This window comes from Falco cherrug, chromosome Z, assembly GCF_023634085.1.
Source record: "Falco cherrug isolate bFalChe1 chromosome Z, bFalChe1.pri, whole genome shotgun sequence".
Classification (NCBI taxonomy): domain Eukaryota; kingdom Metazoa; phylum Chordata; class Aves; order Falconiformes; family Falconidae; genus Falco; species Falco cherrug.
Window position 1 is genome coordinate 17286001 of NC_073720.1, and position 14850 is coordinate 17300850.

Here is a 14850-nt window from a genome sequence, read left to right on the forward strand (position 1 = left end):
ATAAGTTTTAGAAGCCAAACCTTCACACATGTCATGTGTTCCCTAAATTCCCAGCTATACATAAGTTGCGAAAGTACACCAACACCATTTTTAGCTCATTCCATGCAACAGACAGGGAAACTGTACACAGTGTTTCTCTATGTCTCTAGTGCTACATCCACAGAGAGTTTAAGGTCTGAAATTTCAGAAACTGGATATGTTGTATCAATATGTAACATTAATGTTGTGTATGCTTACAAAGTAGTTGAAGAACAAAGGTAAAAGCTGTGGAGATAATGAACTAGAAAGAATTCCTCAGGAGCAATGATGAAAAGAGAGAAGTGAACTGGGAAAATAGGTATGGTATCAGGAAATAGAAAGTGGGAGAAGAGAAATTCCATGACCCAGGAGACTCAGAGGACCTCACTTCATTTACCATGTGCATTTGGTTTCCTTGTTTCTACTAATCCTCTGTCATGTCTTCTGCTTTGTTTGCTTCTCTTCTTCAGAAGCCTTTTTGGGTAGGGTTTTCAGAAAAGAAAGTCTAGAACTAACATACTCGGAGTTCTACTGTACTACACTGCATGATATATCTGAGACCCACAAAATGGAGAAGATGCCCAAACTGCAAATGGACAACTAGTGCCTGAGCAAGACTTTTGCCCCTCAGACCCTCCATCCTTGTCTCTAAGGCAAGGATAAGGCACTAAGACACAGAGGATAAAACTCATCCCAGGCTTATAGGTGAGTTAAAACTTGGCAGAAATTTGGTTTACATATGTACAACATCTTAATTTAAATTTTTTTCATTAATTTTTTCATGCTTAATTAGGCACTTTTAACTCTTTTCCACGAAAAAGCCAATGAAGTCTTAATTAGGATCAGAATTTCTGTAAAGCAATTAAATGAATTTATAATACACATTACACTCCCTACAAAATGCAGCACATATTCTTTAACTTATATAATTGAAGACTGCTCCATCCTCTGGAATTGAAATTAGGTTCTGCTTTGCAAAGTGGCAAAATATTAGATGAGACCACATGTACAATACACATTCCACAAATATGAGGTAATTTTGCACAGGACTATTCAAAAATGTACCATGAATATGTAGGCGTGATTTAACCTTTGTATAGCTATTTTGCATCTCCAAAGCAAGACCTCTTCACTCCCATCCTTCAGAAGTAAGATTTATATTTGCATGCTCATCATTTGTTTCTGATATGGAGAAATTTATCCATATATTGTAGGATTGAATCAGAGTTCTAGGTCACCAGAAGACAGATATGCTCTAGCATAAACAAAGTGTTGCTTCTAAAATTAGCCTACTAATCAGTTACAGCTAATCTAGGCACCCATTTACTTAGAGGGAAGGGACGCGAGACCACCCAGTGCTCTATATATCTCACCAAGGTGGTCACATAGTCCCAGCTGCTGTGCAGTGCTTCAGCTTCCCTGCAGCAAAGCCAAGGAGAAGATGCTGCACTGTGCAATGTCCTCTTCATGTCTGTGTCCAGCCCTTCACTGCTGTGGCTTCATGTAAAGATGTGTAGCAGGTGTGTGTCATAGCACACATAGGCAGGGAAAAGACTTTACTATGCTCCCTAGCGTAGGGGCTGCACCACTTTGCTCGATCTTACTTGCATACAAATATGCCTGAGCAACACAAATATAGAGTAATCCTTGGTAATAAAAAATATACTACATTCATTGAGATAGATAATGCTAGTGAGCTGCAAAGCACTTGTATACCAGAATGACCATGAAGAAGTGTATTCATGCTAAAAGCAATTTGCTTTGCCAGCAGTTTACACTGCTCCCTTTCATTAGTGCTATTACTAGGTGCTTTCTCCCACACAAGTGAGTTCTCTTATCTACCAGGGTTTATGCTTACACATAAGAAATTTTAGGGAAACAGAAAAAATAAAACTAGTAGGAATGTAGTGCTTATTACTGGTTTGTCTCAAAATGTTTCCAAATTAATAACACATAGAATAATAGGGACAGCTGCATATCAGCAACATTTTGTAAAAAAATTCAGCAAGGAAGTTAAAGTCTCCCACAATTCCCAGAAATATTTAACCATCTGAAATGTTGTCAAGGTCTCTTTCCATTTCATAATATCTGACTCTGTGAGTGGTCGCTATCCCGTTAATATACCCTGTAACAAAGCTTCTCCTAACCTTTCTCAGTGTGATTTTGACTCATATTCTGTATCATTTATGTTACTGCTCCCTTCTTGACATTCTGTCAGAACATTCATGTGAAATACTTCCTCAAAACTTCTTATTATTGTTTCACCAACTAATGTGTTTCACTAACTCAGTCAAAGTAATAATTGGGTTTTTTGTTTCTCAGAAAAGTGACTTCATTTTTCAACCTGCTATGTGTTACTGGGAATTTTGAGGGTTTCCCAGATTAGTTGTCACTGTGGTGTGTCACATGCCAGTGAAGAATATGAAGTATTCTTCATGTCACGTAAAGAATATTTTCTCTGTGGGTACCACAGATATCAATAAAGGCTGGAAACTGATAAATTTTTCACTTTTAAATAACCATACTGATTTTTGTTATTGGTTGTTGGTTGGTTTTGTTTTCTTTACTCATAAAAAAGAAGGCTAATAAAAAGAACTGAAATATTTTCTGGGAAAAGATTACATGTCAAAAAGGTTTAAAGATTCTCATTAGCACTGTGAATCCCTTGAATAAATATGAAAATTGAATGGCTTCTTCCTCTGATTTTTCTAAGTGTCATTTTACATATGAAGTTGATCAAACTGTCAGTGAAGTTAAGTTTTCTCAAAACTGTATTTTAACAATATTTAAAAGAGCTGTAACTGATCCTAAGTTATTCATCAGACCTGACACTTGAACCTGCATTTTCGTATGTGAGTAGAATAATTTCTTTCTAATGACTGTTCTCGCCACACTGTATCCTGTGTCTTTTCCATTCTAGACTGAAAATTTTGGTTTGCTTTAGAGGTTTTATGTGGTTTTGTTTGGTTTGTTTGTCTTTTGTATTGGTTATTCAGAAAAGAGATGTCTTAATTCCACATTCACAAAAGCTCCTCTGGTGCTTTTCTTACATCTGTGTGAAATAACTTTCAGAGATAGCAAGTTCCCTCAAACCTGACTTTTCTTTTTTTTTTTTTTTAGCTTTCTTATGCCACATGAGTAGCATCAGACTACATTCAAAACATAAATTACTGTATTAAAACTTTCTTTTTTGGTTTCAAATTGCCTTTCCATCCTTGCTTCTGAATGACACCAAGGAGCACTTGATTTTCCAGGGAGGACTACTTAATAAAGGACTCCATGTGTGCACATCTAAAGGGATGTCAGAAGCCTCTAAAGGCAACAGCAAACTAAATCAAATTCCAGGGTTCTGAGGAGAGAAATAAGAGGAATACAGGCTATTCAGCAAAGCCTGCACTGGATGAAGACACAGCAAGACAAAGGAAAGCTAAGATAAACTTTTTAAAATGAGAACATCATTGTTTTGTCTAATGTTATTACTCCCAAGTATGAGTTTGTTTCCATAAAACCCTAAATACGTACCAATTAACCTCAATATGTTTTCTGGTAATCAAATGGTTTCAGACTGCTTAAAAAAAAAACTTCTTAATGCATAATGATGTAACTGACTGCAAATAATTAAAAAGATTGTCATCTTTTCCTGGATCAGCTGGCTTATACTCTGAAATATGGGCATCACAAGCCTTCTGATCCTACTTGATGGTATTTTAAATGCTTTTATTATCCATACAAATAGCTATTTTTGTGTCCCACTGTGCTTCTATATAATCTACACTGGTTTTGGCCTGTACAAAGATTATTTTATTTTTCCACTTTAATTTTTCTGTCTCTCAAAATCATCATAAGTTGTGTTATGTTTTCATAGAAGTAAACAGTATTTTTGAATGCTGATGCTGTTTTTCAAACCTGTTACAGCTGTGTGTTCCTGGCCTTTTCAGAATCTCCCTGAATGGAAGAAATACTGTGCTGCTGACAATTCCTCACCTCTTTTTTAAGGTAAATATTGAATTGTTTATCCTAAAATGAGTATGTATACTAATGTGATTTATATATGGCATTACCATAATGTCAGTAATTTCTATCCTAGTGTGTTATATTCATTACTGATATGAAAATGCCTGTAAATGCTACACAAATAAACAAAATTGCTGAAATAGGCAAGAGCTAAGTGAATTTCAAAGTAATATTTCACAGATTTTTACTGCAAAGCACCATCAAGTAATGACTTTTTCCTATTGTTTCAACCATAATCTTATTCATGGGCTCCTTATATGTAGCAAAATTTTCCTACTGTGCCCCTCCAGCAAAACGTGAGTAGTATGACATGGATCATATGAGGTCCTTAGTAGAGTTGGTTAGGAAAACTGCAGTCATCCTTTAAAAAATAAGTATGGCAAAAGGCAAAGGAGAGGAGTCAGGTCTTTCTCATAATGATTTGTAACTGAATCAGGGAACTTATTTTAAAGTATCCCAATACAGGCAATATCCCAACGAAACCAGCTATATGGAAACCTGAACAGTGAACAAGATATTTTGGTACATGTGTTGAGCCTACCAGGTCCTTTCCTTATAGTGTTTCATAACTAGTAAGTTGCCCCTTTTAACTTAAAAATTTCTGATAGTCCTAATAATCTTTACAGGTCAACATTTAATCCTTGACCCAATAAAACATGCAAACATATGAAATACATTAATAATATCAGTTAAAAAACACGAAACCAATGACATTAACATACAGTACCTGAACCTGGTCACACCCAAATTACCTGAACACCTTTCAGCAAAAAATGCCAGTCAGATTTTTCCAAATTACCAACACTCAAGAACTTCAATAACTGACTAGTTTTTCAAAGAACCCTGGTCCCTGAACCTTCTTTTGAAAATCCATTTCAAATGATATGCCTTTTGCACTTTGGACAATGATTTTGTCCTTGGCAGTAGAGCCTCACTTCTAGGAAATTTCCTCCCAAAAACCTATAATAAATAGCAAATATTTTTATGTTCAGGTTCTCTTTTGTTTTATCACAAATGTAATCCTGACCCTTAAAGTACATTAATAAAGTATTTTATGTTATTTTTTAAATACTGTATAAGATATTAATATAAAATTAATCACATATAGATAGGCTAGAGAAAAAAAAAAACAAAAAAAAAAAAAAGAGGAAAGAGCACTTTACTGGATGTTTATATCCAGTCAAGAGCACAGCCTCACAAATACAAACTTTTCAATGAGGTGTGTCAAAAAAAAAAAATCCTATATACTAATGACAAACGTAAAAAGAAAACAGAGATCATTTGTAAAATTCTTCTGTAAATTGTGTCCCAGAATTTAGATACAATAAACTCCTCAGTATTCTTAAAATGGTTTGAAAATGCTTGCCTGCCATGTATAAAAGAAGAATCTGAGCAGTATTATAATTTGTAGGACATTTAACTCACTGAGAAGGAGCAGAAAGGTGAGAGGAAGCAATCTGATCAAGGTGAAGCCTTTCTAAGTAATGAAGAAATTTAAAAACTTTGGTTATCAGAATAAGAAAATGAATGCTACAGGGAGGCACTGACAACTCTTAGTTATCAAATGCCAGGTAAGGATTTTATAATTGTGTTTCAGATTCCTTATGGAAAAAAGTAGATGGGAACTCTGCATTGGAAGGGCAATACATGATGCTCTCGTTGAATCAAGGTAAGGGAAAGTAGTTAGTATGCCAACACATCATAGAATGCCAACTGGAAAAATGCACTATAAAGTAACAGAACTGTCTGACGTATAAAATTCTAATAAGGCAATATAATTAGAAAATTTCTCCTCTGTCTAACTTTTTAATATTGACTAGACCCATGATTGAGGTGACTGTCAGTTATCTTACCTGGAAGAGCATATGACATTTCAAAAACCAGCTCATCTTAGGTTTTCAAGTAAGTGTTGAATAAAAAGGCACATCCCAAATATTTTCATATTACTCAAATAGCTTTTTCTTAGTAGAATGTTTCTATAAACACACAGTTTACAACGTAACAAAACAATTTTCCAGTATTTTCTAATCCCTGTGAAAGTTCAGTGGTTTTACACATCCAAAGTTCAAATGTAATTCCTGCACTTTCCACAAAATATAAGCAGGCAGCATTGATTTCAAAATCCCTTTTCTCTGTGCTATTGTGCTGTAAAGCCTTCAAATGAGCTGAAGGAATCAAGTAGCTTTGCCTCTTCTCTTGTCCTTTACCTTGCTGGGAACATGATTTTATTTACTGTTTACAGATTATTTTTTTTTCTTTCCAGTGAAGAAAAGGGTGAAAAACCTTCTGAAGTGGTTTGTGGTGAGAGCGGGGTGGAGAGGGTGAGGGTGGGGATGGTGAGGGGAGAGGGAAACGTTTCAAACCTTCTGAACACTTAACGTTGTCTCAGTCTGACATGAATTTTCTTATTCATGGAATTTTAGGCACCTCACCTCTCCACAGGTGGTACCAGGCAGACCACCTTTCAGGAAAAGAGGGAAGATTCAACAGAGATCACAAGATAAAGAACAGGAGGGGTGGCATTTGCAATTTTTTTTTAAAAGCAAACACAGTTTAATACAGAAGTTATCCAAAACAAAATGTAAAATATTTTAAGCTAAAGCAAAATTATGCATTTTGGTTGTTTGGGTGGGGGTTTTTTTGTGGAAAATGGATATAATTTTCTTGGATTGTGGAAAGGTTAATGGCTTTGGTGGAAAATTTTGCTTTGTGGAAAGTGTGTTTTGTATTAAAAATATCCACATCCCGCTCAAGCAGCACTAACACATAGCTCTGGAGATAATGAGAGCTGTATGGACACAGACAGAACTGAACAATGAGCATGCATTTGGAAAGAATCGCAGCTGGGGAGGGGCTTTGCCATATTAACTACCTGAGTGGTTTTATTGCCTCTTTCTCAAAATTACTCAAATGCATAAGTGGACTTGGAAAACCGATAATAATGGAATTACACAAATTATTAAATATGCCAGAAACTTCAATTCCTAGTTAAAAATGAAACATATCAAAATAACATTCTGGTTTACAATTCACGAAATATCTGTAATGTCTACTATGCTTAAATGTGGTATTCAACAGAATGTTCACTTGTAACTCATATTACATTGACAAAGGAATTTAAAAAATGCAAACTGAAGTTTCATCTGAGCAAAAATTCACAGGCATTTCATTTTTAAGCAATATATTTCATTTGTTCAGATTCCATTCTGCAGCATCTGCAGGGTAACCCCATGTGCAATGAATAAGTGCTGAAAGAATATAAAGGGGAACAGTTTTTCTTCTTATGAAAAAAGAATAACATCACTTTTTAAAAATACTCTTTCAGCAAAATAAACTGTTGAAGTTAAAGAGATAAGATTTGCAAAATTCTGTGCAAAGACCACATAATGAAAATTCCTAACTTCCATTTAAAGATACTATTTTGAATGAAAACATTGTGTATTTTAAAGAAGCCACTTTTCTAAAACACTTTACTAGCTGTTTCAATTAAATTCCATATAATCTATTATGCAATGCTATGAAAATGGTATGTACAAATGGCATGTTGTGTCCACCCCCCAAAAAAAGAATGTGTAATTTTGTATGGCACATTTACTCCTTTTTTGTGATATCTATTTTTCTCTCATAGGAAATAAATTATTCAGCTTTTTTCACTCAATCACTTGAGAAATTGGATAATAGATTCTTTACAAGTTTTTAAAATTATCTCTTAAGCCAGTATTCCATAGTTCTAACTCACTAGCTGAGCTGAATGGTTGTATGTCTAAACACAACATTATATTTCTTCTGCTTGTGGAATGAATAATCTAATCTGTATAAATAAAAATCATGCCTGAAAAAAATCCCTGAGGCTTGATCCTCCCAGGAAGAATTTTAATAACATGAGACACAGAAAGCAACAGCAGGCTATACTTTTTTCCCTTGGCAAGAACTTCCAGCCTAACTTTGTCAGTGGGTTATTTGTTAAAATAATAATAAAAGACATTAAGTTACAGATTAATGGGAAAGGAATGAGAAGAATTGTATAGCTTATATTTATTAATGGCTATTTAACAGATTTTCGATTCAATTTTCTCTTGTCACATTTATTCTGAGAACCTGGTATTTTTCTCTTCTTTAACTCCTTAACATGTCACCAGCTGCAAGCATTACTCCTGACACACAGTGGTTTAAATGAGGTAAAACCAGAATTTCTGCTCACAATAGATGGGGAACCCCTATTTTTGGCCCAGCCATTGTTTGACTGTGAGAGTCTGGACAGGGCACATCGATTTGCAGGATGCTGTTACACATATCTTTCCCATCTCAGACTACAAATGGTGCTACAGAATGAATCTGTCAGCTGGGTGATAAAAGGTCTCCCGTTATTATCTCTTCTCTGCAGTCGTTGTCAGTCATAAAATCCATTCACCAACTGTTTCTTTGCCTTGATTCACAGTTAGAGAACCCAACAATAATATACTGGGTTTGCTGCTCTGTATGAGCCATGCTGATACCTCTAGCCTGGAGCTGCAGCTACCAGCTGCCAGAATACAGAGGAGAACATGATCGCTGGCCAGCTGTCTTCCACAGGAAGGCAACCCTACCTCCCTAACAAGGATTCCTCATTAATGCAAAGCCCTCATATTATGCAAAGACAGCACAGGCCTAAGCTCTTGCCTACTACCCTTGGCTAAACACCTGAATGGTTCTTAGATTACTGAAGGACAGAAAGGAAAGAAAGGTCAAAACCACCCTCCCAAGCTATAAAGAATTCGGGATAAATATTCCTAATGTGTTTAAGCTCAAGTTCTATTCAGTTTCACTGAACATTTAAAAGGATTATCTTCAGTAGCTGCCACTGCTATTTGCAGTGCTTGTTCTCTTCCATATGAAAACAGCTTTTTCTTCTATGTAAGAGTGGACTCACTGATTCTGTCCTAATATTAAAAATAATCTCTCTAGGCTCCTGCTTTATACTCAGTAGAGGGATGCAGCTGGTTTCCATGCACTTGGCCAAAGGCGACTCTCGTTCTTCACTGGGAATTCAGCCAGGGATCAAGAAACATTGCTGTATCCCTTGTAAGAGTTACTGTACATCTGGTATTTGTACAGTTCATCCTTTTAAAATCCTTCTCATCCTAGCCTTAACTGGGACTATTAGGAAAAGAAAGGTTTTGCATGTTGAAATACTTCCATCTTTCAAATGGGGACAAGACTCAAATCCCTGTCACCCTCTTTTATGTATTCCCTCAACCACACTGAAGAAAGGAACAACTTCCATTCCAAAAAACACCTCTCTTTTATGTGCAGTCCTCTGGCCTACGTCGGCAGGTTATTTCATGAGCCAGCTGAACTTTTGATATGACTGTTGAGGCACCGAAGGACAGTCTTTAACCGAGTATTTGGTCAAACTTGAAGTTAGCACTAACGTTAACATTTACTCATAGGATGATTATCCATAGCTGTATATACCAAAACTGAGTAAGCACAGGTGGTTCTGAAATGACCAGAGATCTGATTGTATTCCAAATAGACACCAAACAGTGAACTTGCAATCAACCATCTGGCTATCTTATTTCAGTAGTGGCAAAGTAATAAGCTCACCTGTTCATCCCACAGTCACTGAATGGCTGAATACACTATGAATCCAGAGACATTTCTACAATCTGCTTTCTACACTGCTACTCTGCTTAGCATACAGGTATTTTCACAGAAAGAAAAAAAGTCTATAATCAAACACAGATCAAAGTAAAAAGTAAGGTTCATGCTGAATGTTATAATATGTTCACTTTTATAGGTCTTCATCATCAGATGGACTTGAAGTGATTTGTTTAGCCTAAAAGCTATCATCTGTTTATCTATTTTTCACTAATTACCCCCCAAAGAGTATTGTTGCATGCAAGAATGCTTTAAGCTGTCATTTTACTTACATGCAGTAATTAAACATTTCCTTTCAATTGCCACATTATTGTTCTTTTCAATTAGTGTAATTAAGAAATTAATTAAGTTATAGTGAATTTTCTGAATAGGATTTGTTTTCTTAGTCTGTTATTCATCTTGCACAAATTTACTTTTTATTGTGTTAAAAGGGGAAGGAGAGAGAACGATCATGAAAACCATGCTCAGTTCTTCTCTTCATAGAGGTTATGACAGAATTCTGATTTAATTAAATGACTATCAAAGCCCCAAGGCTTGAAAAGTGTATCTTCATGCTACTATAGGTGAAACTGTATTGAGTCTATAGCAGGTTGATTTTTTTCTCTTAATGAGAAAAATACTGTATAGATGACAGTTTATTTAAAAATATCAGATATGCTGTAATGGTCTTCTTAAAGTTTCCAGTTTCAAGGTGAAATTTAGTACCTATCCAATCATTTTGTACAATTTTCCTTATCGTTTGAATGCTTTGGATTCCATTTTTTTCCTTTCAATTTACCTGTGCCAGTAAAAGAGAATATACATTAAAAGAAGTGCCTGGAGTGAAGAGAAAGGAGGCAGAAGGAGTTATTCCCCACATGCACTCTGGGGGAAGCGGAGAGTGAGGAAGATCAGCTCATCTGTGCTCAGACACTTCTTCAGTTCATTTCTGAGCAGGAGCAGCAGTCTGCACAGCTCAAGGCCCTGTGGCAGGGACGATTGTCCCTAGGCATTGAATACATGCTGCAGCTACATTTGATACTGACTCTGAACACAGGGTGACAATTGTCAATTCCTTGTTTTCATTTGAATGAATATTTTTGAGAGATGCATTTTGGGAGTGCCTATCAGAAGCAGTGGTTTCCTGTGGCACGAGCTTCACCTCTCCCCATTGATCCTGCAATACAGAAACACAGCATAATGCTAATTTTGGTATGTGCTACAATGCCTTTAGCTAAATGGGTATGCTTAGTTGTTAGCGTCTCACCCACAGGAAATCCAGTTATTTCAAGAAGCAATTTGAAGTAACAATTTAGAAACAATATTTAGAAAAGGAATATAGAAAAAGGTATAATTAGGTTGAATTCATGTAACTTTGTATCTATTGCTTAATAGCTGTAATGAAAATAAGTAATGTTATTAGCAGCATAGTTGTTACATCAGCTTGGTGTTGTGCCAACAGCTACGCTACTAGCAGCATCAGCACAAGCAAGACAGAAACACTGGCACAATACAACTGCTGATCCTGGAAAGTCTGGCTCTAATAAGACCTAATAAGACCAAAAATCTGTCTTGAGTTCAAAAAACAGTTCTTTTTGTATTAACTAGTGGAAAATGCCAATTCATCAAAAATAATTTCCTTTTAAATGGACTTGCATGTAATTAAGTTTATTGTGCATAGGAAGGTCTGTCCAAAACTACAGGGAGAGACAGAGTTTCTTCAGTAAACAAAGATGGTCCAGTTGCTCAGTTATAGGATGTATTACTTTTCTTGACCTCTGATCAGAGAACTGGCCTGCCCTCATTTCACAGCAGTGTCCTAATGATGAAGAAATGGTTCTTCTAGGCTGGGCATATCTCAGCGTCTTTTTTTGCTTTGCCTAATAAGCATGTATCAAGACAGAAAGTTCTCTTATTCTTCATAGGGGTAGAAACAGCAATGCAGATGATCACATTTCACCTTGTTTTTCCAATAAAGAATAACCTCTTACACAGAAGCAAGGTGGTGTGAAACACTGACAAAGTCTCATCCCACGCAGATGCCATCGTGGGGAATAAAAGTCAATTAATCAGCCTCCTTGCAGGCATTTCATGTGAAAACACCTGAGTCAGTGTCAGACAGCTGCAGTACAAAGACTTTTTTAAAGAACCATGGAAGCTTAGAGGAGACCAGAAAACCTCTGCTTTGAGCAGTTAACCTCATAAATACTATTATTACTTTATGATTTCTTGTTTAACATATACAGTCTGAAACCTTCTTTCATATTTTATTTGAGCATACACCTTGTTACTGCATGATGATCTCAAGGAGATCTAGATATTATAATTTATTTTTTAGATAATGTATAATTGTTTGTCAGACTGTTAAATCTGCAGCTTCACCTGAATCACTGAGGTTAACACACAACATCACACAATATTCACGAGTCTCAACCTTCTGCCACAAACTGCTCTTCTTCTTCATGTTCCCAGGTGCTGTGTTTCATTCATTCTTAGAAAATATCTGTAATCTTCTTATCTTCTCCTTACCTAATCTTTACCTAGTCTTGAAGTGTAAACACTTCAGAGACATCCTCAGGGAACTGAATTTATGGCAGCTGGAGGCTTCTCTGATAAATGACAGCCATGGCAGTAAAGAATACTCCAACCAGCCTTTTGTACTACCTTGAAAAGCATTATAGACCTGATGGTTTTGGAGGAATACCTTTGAGTGACAGGATCTATCCTCTTCTATTCCAGAATTGTGGAACTTACTAGGTACAGAAAAAAATTACTAAGTTTTAACAAGACTTGAAGTTAATCCTTTAATTACAATAAAAATGAGGAATAAGAGAGCTAGAGAGCCTGTCAAGGATAGAAAAGCTAATGAAGCACATTCTGCAAAGAACAAATTTTAAGACAATTTCTGACTTTCTTAAAACAGACTAACAATTTTTGTGATATTACTGGTTGTGAAGGAATAGTTTAATTCATCAACCATTCAATCATCCAAATGCACCAAATCTTACATAAAGGGTAAGTCTTATTTATTATTCTCCAATAAGACAGACAAAAAGATGTTAGTAATAGTGGATTACTTCCCACATCTCTATGGAGATTTAACTCTCAAGCAAATGATGATACTGTATTTCCTTGCTGATCACTTCTGCAGAAACACTCAGGGAAAGTGTTTTATTCAATATAGCCAGGTTCATCTAAAGGTGAAGTCATAAAGCTTTAAATGCTACAGTAATAATGGAAGTTCTGTCAAATAATGCCCTTACTTTCTTTGTTTCCTTCTTCCATAATGAGAAGGAGAAATATAGAAAACAGAGAGAGCTTTGGAGAAGCAGACAAAACATCTAAAAAAGGTTATGAAAAAATATGAAAGTAGTAAAAGGCAAGCAAATAAAAAATTCTACAAACAATCCTAAATGAGAGACCTAAGGCTTACTTATACTTCCTTTGACTTAAGAGAAATCAGATGTACAAAATACATATCTATTTCTTCCCATCTTAAGTATTTTTAGGAGCAATCTGCTCAGCATCTGAAATCTTAGCAAAATTTACCTTCGTTTTAGAGGACAATAAAGAGCCTTTGTTTCCACTGCAAGAGAAGCAATTTGCACTAGTACCACTGGCTGTGGGTTTGATAGACTCCAACAGCTATTGTTTCACATGTGCAACTGATAATCTAAGTCCACTTTTATTCTGAACTAGTACTGCAAACATCATTACAGGCACTGACAGTGGCATCCCATTGAAAGGCTTCAGTGCAGGACCCCTGGTGAAGCCAACCTGACACCTGTGCAGCCCTGTTGAGAAGGGTCTTTCCAGGTGGGCAATGCAAAGTGTTCAGTTTTGTTTAAAAGAGATTTTGTTTTGTTTTGAGAAGGGCTTTTTTTTTTTTTTTTTTTTAATAAGCATGCAATAAATACATAAAAGTTCACCAGGGCCCTTTTCAGTCTCCTAGAGACATCAAAAGGCAAATTTTGTGCAATGACCATGAAACTGTATGGCAACCTTCCCAAGAAGACAGTAGTGCATGCCCTATAGAGAAAGCAACACAGGCTATGTGAAAAACACAGATAACAAGCTGCTAAGGCAAGGAAATGCTTTTTGTTTGTATTTTGTTTCTCAACTGACTGTGAAAACAGAGCTAGAAGAATTTTTAATTGTCTTCACAACAAATATATTTTAAAGCTGCATAGATAGCGAAATACCATTTTGAGTAGTCGTAATCAAATCTAGCACATGAGCATTATGATGCCAAATGCTTCAGTTAAAGCTTCAGTATTATGTAATAACCTTGCTATAAATGCTGCCTGTGGTAACCTAATGATCTTAAGGGCTAAAGCAACAGCCGTGTCAAGTATAAGGTGGCATTTCCTTCTGGTTTTCACATCTGATACTGTCATTTTCTCAAACTGATAGTCAACACAGAAGCCCTCTCTGCCACCCAGGGAAAGTATAAGTTACATGCTATGTAAGTTATGAAGTTAAACTCTGTTTTGAGCAATTCTGTGCCTTTAGCCCTGGTATGACATAGAAACCCAGGCCAACCCACTGAGGAACTGTCTTCAGCCACTGCAGATAAGAGACAGCTCATTTTCTTTGCCTGCCACGGGATTGTTCCTTACTCTGTTCACAACTGTACTGCAGATTTAAATGTCATATGCAATGGGGCATACACCTAATATTAATGGATATGCCACAGTACAATGCTTTCATTATCCACTTTTTTCTCCTTTTCCCTGCTTTGTCACATTGTTCTATGTAATTACACTGCTGCACCCTCCCTCAGGAAGCTCTCACTTCATTGGCATAAGTGGCACAGCATCCTTCAGAAAATGAAAGCTTTCTTTTCCTGCCATGGCAAGAGTGGTGGAAGGTTTAGATGGTCTTCTCTAAATCCAACAAAACAGATGGTTTCTGAGAAGGGTTTTGAGGAAAAAGAGAACAAATATTCTCTGTCAGACGCAGATACTGCCTTGGACACAGGCATAGGGATAGGGGGGAAGACTGGTAGACTGAGAAGCTGTGAAAGAAAATAAAGCTGAGGTAAAAACAAGAGAGTTAAGTTTTATAGCAGTCCCAAATAATTTCTGGGGTTGGCACTGTTTGGCAAGGTTACGTTCTTGTTTGCTACCTTCCCCAAATCACGCACTCTTACAGAGTAAGAGCCAGCTTCTAAAATATTTTGCAAACAGGAATTTAAAA

The 14850-nt window shown here is 36.2% G+C and overlaps 1 protein-coding gene across 1 annotated transcript in view; it reads right to left on the reverse strand.

Moving 5' to 3' along the window:
* The window catches only part of HCN1 (hyperpolarization activated cyclic nucleotide gated potassium channel 1), a 194966-nt gene that overhangs the window by 43201 nt on the left and 136915 nt on the right, over window positions 1–14850 (reverse strand). The window lies entirely within an intron of this gene.